Genomic DNA, 6,763 nt, shown 5'->3' with positions numbered 1-6,763 from the left:
ATAAATGGTTTCCAGACTTTCACAAAGACATCAGTTTACATAGTTTTTTGTGGGGGTTTTGGGTTATGTGGCCATGTTCTAGAAGAGTTTATTCCTGATGTTTAGCCAGTCACTGCGGCTGGCATCTTCAGAAAATGCTGGCATGGAAGAGACGTGTGTGTGTGAGACCCTGGGTTGGGAGGAGTGACCATGTTAATCTGTGTATTGTTCTGTTGTTGAATGGCAAGGCCTCAGGGTGGGAGGGTATGCAAAGATTAGTAGTATATATATACTTCACTTTCTTCTATGCCAAAATTCTCTGAAGATGCCAGCCACAGATGCTGGTGAAACATCAGGAATAAATTCTTCTAGAGCATGGCCATATAGCCTGAAACACCCACAAAAAAACAATGGATGCCAGCCATGAAAGCCTTCAACTTCTCATCAGTTTACCTTTTAAAACCCACATTAATTTGGCAATTTGGGCTAACTTGACAACCTTAACCATCCATGCTTCTGTTGTCAGTCCTTTCAGCTGTTTCTGTGTTTGAGTGAACAATATTCTTGCCACTGTTAACAGATATCTAAGAAGTAATCTATACAATCTAAATAATCTACATAATCTGTCCAGTCCTTTATCTATAATAAGGAATGTGGCTTCCTTAATTAAATCAATCCACCTATAATGAAATCTTCCTCTTTTCCTACTGCCCTACCAAGCAACACTGTCTTTTCTCATGAGTAAAGCGTTCTCATTATATGGCCAAAGTATAACTAGTTAGGAATAATGAACAGGTTTTATCAGCCATGGTTGCTAATGAATTCTAGGAGTTTTTTTTCCCCTCAAAAAAGTAACTTTTCCAAGTTCTGATTGAAACTGGAACACACTGATGGCAAATAATAACAAGAAGAAAGGATTTTGAACATGAGTGTGGGCAAGCTCTGTAATGTTCAGGTGGAGTGAGATTGGCAATCAACTTGTATCATATTAAAAATGTAAATAACATCCCCAAAAATGCTGGCTTGCAGGGGCCACATGATAACACCCCAGTGGTTGTACATAGACCCAATTACATAGGAAGAACAGGGAAAACACTGCAAAGAAATGTGGATCATCCTCATCATACACCAGAGTTTGCAAGGCCAGAGATTTAGGGAAGAGAGGAGAAGAGGAAGCATTTGGAGATCATTAATAAGAAAAATGGCCTTCGGTAAGTGTTTGTGGGCCAAGGAAAAAAACATATGCACCGTATATTGATTTTAGTGCAAGGGAAAAGATCGTTATGTGAGTCTGGTGCATTATTCAAGCAGAGCAGATGGGATGTTGGCACGAACATGCCAAATACAAGATGCGCGATTTTACCCAAGTGGGCTGATAAATTATCATAAACCACTTATGGATATCCCTCAACCATGACGTCTAATAGTAAAATTAAATTAAACAAGAAACTTCCAGCAGGAATATGTGGAAAAGCTGGCAGGAGGAGTGTCTCAGGAATGGAGGAACCAGCCAAAAGAAGTTCATCCATTCTTGATTGGGGTTACAGACATTCTAGAGAAGACGTTCAGCAGTGCCCAAAAGCAACTGCAAATAAAATTTAGGCAACTTTTCAGTGCTTTTGAAATTGTTTCAGTATTCATTGATGCTGGATATTTGAAGCTCAATGGCTTTGAAACTTTGGAATTGCCTGTTCAGGTTGAGGAAATATTGCCTTTACTCTAAATTGCCTTTGCTCTCAGTGTCACACAGCCACATCAGAGTGGCTACAGCAGTGATTCCCAAACTTTGGCCTTCCAGATGTTTTAGGCTTTAGCTCTTGGAATCCCTGAATATTGGCCAAGCTAACTGTGGCTTCTGGGACCTGAAGTCCAAAACACCTGGAGGGCCAACATTTGAAAACCACTGGGCTACACAGTACACTGGCTGGGTTTGCTTGACATTTTATATCCTGAAGATGTGGAGGTACGGTGTCCATATAAAGGTAAATAATGGTACTAGTACTCTGTTCTGCTTTGATCAGACCTCACCTGGAGTAGTTTTTTGTGGATTTTTTGGGCTATGCGGCCATGTTCTAGAAGAGTTTGTTCCTGATGTTTCGCCAGCATCTGTGGCTGGTATCTTCAGAGAATGAAGTCCAAATGAAAAATGAAGTCCTGAGTCCAGACAGTTCTAGGCACCACAGTTTAAGAAGGATATCAACAAGTTGGAACATATGCAGAGATGGGTGACCAAGATGACTGAAGTTCTAGAAACCAAGCTTTGTTAGGAACAGGTATGTTTAGCTTGAGAAAAGAGGAGAGAGAGATGATATGATAGGCATGAAGTATAAGAAGGGCTGTCATGTAAAAGATAGCCCAAGCTTGTTTTGTGCTGCTCCAATAGATTCTGGTTTTAAAAAGAGAGAGATTTCAGCTAAATACTGTATTAAAAATACCTTCCTGGCACTAAGAGCCATTTGACATTTGAACTGACTGCCTCAGAAGGCATTGGACTCTCCTTCGCTGGAGGATTTTAAGAGGTTGGATGGCCACCTTTCCAAGATAACAACAACAGGGGCTCCAGAGAACAGCTAAATACCACAAAGGCACCAGATCCCATCTGATCTTGGAAGCTAAGCAGGGTTGGCCCTGGTTAGCACTTAAGTGGGAGACCATCAATTAATACCAGGTGCTGTAGGCTCTATTTGAGAGGAAGGAACTGACAAAACCATCTCTGGGTCTTCCTTGCCTAAGAAAACCTTATGAAATCCATGCAGTTGCCATAAATCAGCAAGTGACTTAAAGGCACACACACACACACACAGGGTCTCCTTAAATTGGAATTGACTTGAGTGAACGTTACAGCAACAGATTGTTGATAATTGTTACAGCAGCTATTGTTTTGCTGGGGTTGCTGGCTGCTTATATTACAAGGTGGGGGTGGAAGTACAGGGTTTCTCTATGTTTTACTTAAAACAAAGGTCTTATGCTGGTCTTATGCAGCAGTACAAGAGCCTTTCCTCTATTGCAGCACAGGATGACCTTTCTCCACCCATCCATGACTGGAAGTAGAGATCCATATAATACTCCACCCCAGAGGAAGTGAGTCATGTGCAGCCTTGCTTTTAGCCTGAACTTTAAAAGAAGGATCCAAGGTTTGTGTTAAACAGCTTTAGTTGTGCTGAACACTGTTGAACAGCTCTTATCATCTAGAAGTTGTTTCTGATGGTTAGGTGGAATCACATTGCCCACAACTTGCATCCATTACTCAGTGTCCTAGTCTCTGGAGCAGCAGAAAATAAGCTTGCTCCATCCTCAGTATGGCACCCCTTCAAATATTTAAACATGGCTATCATGCCATCCCTTAACCTTCTATTTTCCAGGCTAAACAGGCCCAGAGCCACTCTTCATAGGGTATGGTTTCCAGACTTTTCAGTATTTTGGTCCCTCTCCTCAGGACATGCTCCTGTTTGTGAAATGGTGGAATATAAATAAAATTTCAAGAGTAACCATAAGAACAAGTTGCTTTCATTATCCATGTCCATGAAAGTCATCTTAGTGAGAAGGTCATCTGGAGTCCCATGAAACAAATGCAATTGAAAAGGACTTCATGATGGCTAAACAGTACAGATATCTATTTTTATAGCTGTGCATGACACCAACACCAATAAGGGTCCTTAATCAGATCAACCCTGAACTCACCTGGGAAGCAAAGATGATGAGACTGGGGCTGTTGTACTTTGGCCACATCATGAGAAGGCATGAATCATTACAAAATCCAATAATGCTAGGGAAAGTAGAAGGCAGTAGAAAGAGAGGAAGGCTTCACACCAGATGAATCATAGAATCATAGAATCATAGAATCGTAGAGTTGGAAGAGACCACTAGGGCCATCCAGTCCAACCCCCTGCCATGCAGGAAATCCAATTCAAAGCATCCCTGACAGATGGCCATCCAGCCACTGTTTAAAGACCTCCAAGGAAGGAGACTCTATCACCTTCCGAGGAAGTGCATTCCACTGCCGAACAGCCCTTACTGTCAGGAAGTTCCTCCTAATGTTCAGGTGGAATCTCTTTTCCTGTAGCTTGCATCCATTGTTCCGGGTCCTGTTCTCTGGAGCAGCAGAAAACAAGCTTGCTCCCTCTTCAATATGACATCCTTTCAAATATTTAAACAGGGCTATCATATCACCTCTTAACCTTCTTTTCTCCAGGCTAAACATCCCCAGCTCCCTAAGTCGTTCCTCATAGGGCATGGTTTCCAGACCCTTCACCATTTTTGTCGCCCTCCTTTGGACACGCTCCAGTTTCTCAATGTCCTTTCTGAATTGTGGTGCCCAGAACTGGACACAATATTCCAGGTGGGGCCTGACCAGAGCAGAATACAGTGGCACTATTACTTCTCTTGATCTAGACACTATACTTCTATTGATGCAGCCTAAAATAGCATTGGCCTTTTTAGCTGCCACATCACACTGTTCACTCATGTTCAACTTGTGGTCTACTTGGACTCCTAGATCCCTTTCACATGTAGTTTCATTCAGCCAGGTGTCCCCCATCCTATATCTGTGCATTTTATTTTTCCGCCCTAAGTGCAATACCTTACATTTCTCTGTGTTGAATTTCATTTTGTTAGCTTTGGCCCAGCTTTCTAGTCTATTCAGGTCATTTTGAATCTTGATCCTGTCCTCTAGGGTATTAGCTATTCCCCCTAATTTGGTGTCATCTGCAAATTTGATAAGTATGCTCCCAATTCTGTCATCCAGGTCATTGATAAAGATGTTAAATAGCACTGGGCCCAGGACAGAGCCCTGTGGGACCCCACTGGTCACTTCTCTCCAGGATGAAAAGGAGCCATTGTTGAGCACCCTTTGGGTTCGGCCGGTCAACCAATTACAGATCCATTTAACAGTTCCTTTGTCTAGCCCACATTTTACAAGCTTGTTTGCAAGAATGTCATGGGAAGCCTTGTCAAAGGCCTTAGTGAAATCAAGATATACTATATCCACAGCATTCCCTTCATCTACCAAGCTGGTAATTTTATCAAAGAAAGAGATTAGGTTTGTCTGGCATGACTTGTTTCTCTGAAACCCATGTTGACTTTTTGTGATTATGGCATTGCCTTCTAGATGTTCACAGACTCTCTGTTTAATGATCTGCTCCAGAATCTTTCCTAGAACTGATGTCAGACTAACTGGACGATAATTGTTGGGATCCTCTTTTTTCCCCTTTTTGAAGATGGGGACAACGTTTGCCCTCCTCCAGTCTGCTGGGATCTCTCCTGTTCTCCAGGAGTTTTCAAATATGATTGCCAATGGCTCCGATATTACTTTTGCCAGTTCTTTTAATACCCTTGGATGGAGTTCATCTGGTCCCGGAGACTTAAATTCATTTAGATTAACAAGGTGTTCCTCTACTATCTCTTTACTTATTCTGTGCTGAAATTCCCCTATTCTGTCCTATTCTGTTGAGCACCCTTTGCCTTTTCTGAGAAGACTGAGGCAAAGAAGGTGTTGAGTAATTCTGCCTTTTCTCTATCTCCTGTTAGCATTTTGCCATCTTCTCCACGCAGTGGCCCTACCGTTTCCTTCTTCTTCCTCTTGCTGCGGACATATCCAAAAAAGCCCTTTTTATTGTTCTTAACCTCTCTAGCAAGCCTGAGTTCATTCTGCGCTTTAGCTTTTCTGACTTTATCTCTACAAATGCCTGCTATTTCTTTGAATTCCTTTTTCGTGATTTCCCCCTTTTTCCATTTCTTATACATGTTCCGTTTCAAACTCAGCTCAGTTGAAAGTTTGTTAGTCATCCATCCTGGTTTCTTGAGACACCTCCCGTTTTTCTTTCTCACTGGAACTGTTTGAAATTGTGCCTTCAGTATCTCTCTTTTGAGAAACTCCCATCCATCCTGAACTCCTTTATCTTTTAGTATTTCTGACCATGGATACTTCTCTAAGTTTACTGAAATTCGCTCTCCTAAAGTCTAGGATGCGTGTCTGACTCTGCCTGGCTTCTCCTTTCCACTGTATTACAAACTCCAGGAGAACATGGTCACTTCCACCTAATGATCCCACCACTTGCACCCCATTAACCAAGTCATCCTTGTTGGTTAGGATCAAATCTAAAATAGCTGACCCCCTTGTTGCCTCTTCCACCTTTTGGACCATGAAATTGTCTTCCAGGCAAGTGAGGAATTTGCTAGGCCTTGAGGATTTTGCTGAGTTTGACTTCCAGCAAATATCAGGATAGTTGAAGTCGCCCATCACTACTACATCTCTCTTTTTTGACTGTGTGGTCATCTGTTCTAGAAAGATATCATCCAATTCCTCAGTCTGACTTGGGGGTCTGTAGTAGACTCCCACTGTAACATCCTTGTTGTTTCCCTCCCCTTTAATTCTTATCCAGATGCTCTCCACCTGGCTTCCAGGATTGATGTCCTGGATCTCTTCACTGGTGTAAATATCTCTGACATATAGTGCTATTCCTCCACCTTTCCTGTTTGGCCTATTTCTCTTAATAAGGTTATACCCCTCTATTTCCACATTCCAATCATGAGACTCATCCCACCAGGTTTCAGTGATGCCTATTATATCATATTTGCTTTCTTGTACTAGGTGTTCGAGTTCAACTTGCTTATTTCCCATACTCTGTGCATTAGTGTAGAGACATCGCAGACCATGGTTCCCTTTTACTTGCTGCCTGTGCAAGTTTTTTTGCCTCCCACTGTTGGGCCCTTGCACTGTTTGCCTTGTTTCCTCTGTGTCATTTTGACTATTTTCGCCATCCCTTTCGCCTTCCTTAATATTGTC

The sequence above is a fragment of the Sceloporus occidentalis genome, unplaced genomic scaffold, assembly GCF_023333645.1.
Source record: "Sceloporus occidentalis isolate IW3139 unplaced genomic scaffold, rSceOcc1.0.p SCAF_4, whole genome shotgun sequence".
In the NCBI taxonomy this organism is placed as follows: Eukaryota; Metazoa; Chordata; class Lepidosauria; order Squamata; family Phrynosomatidae; genus Sceloporus; species Sceloporus occidentalis.
This window is presented reverse-complemented; position numbering follows the sequence as displayed.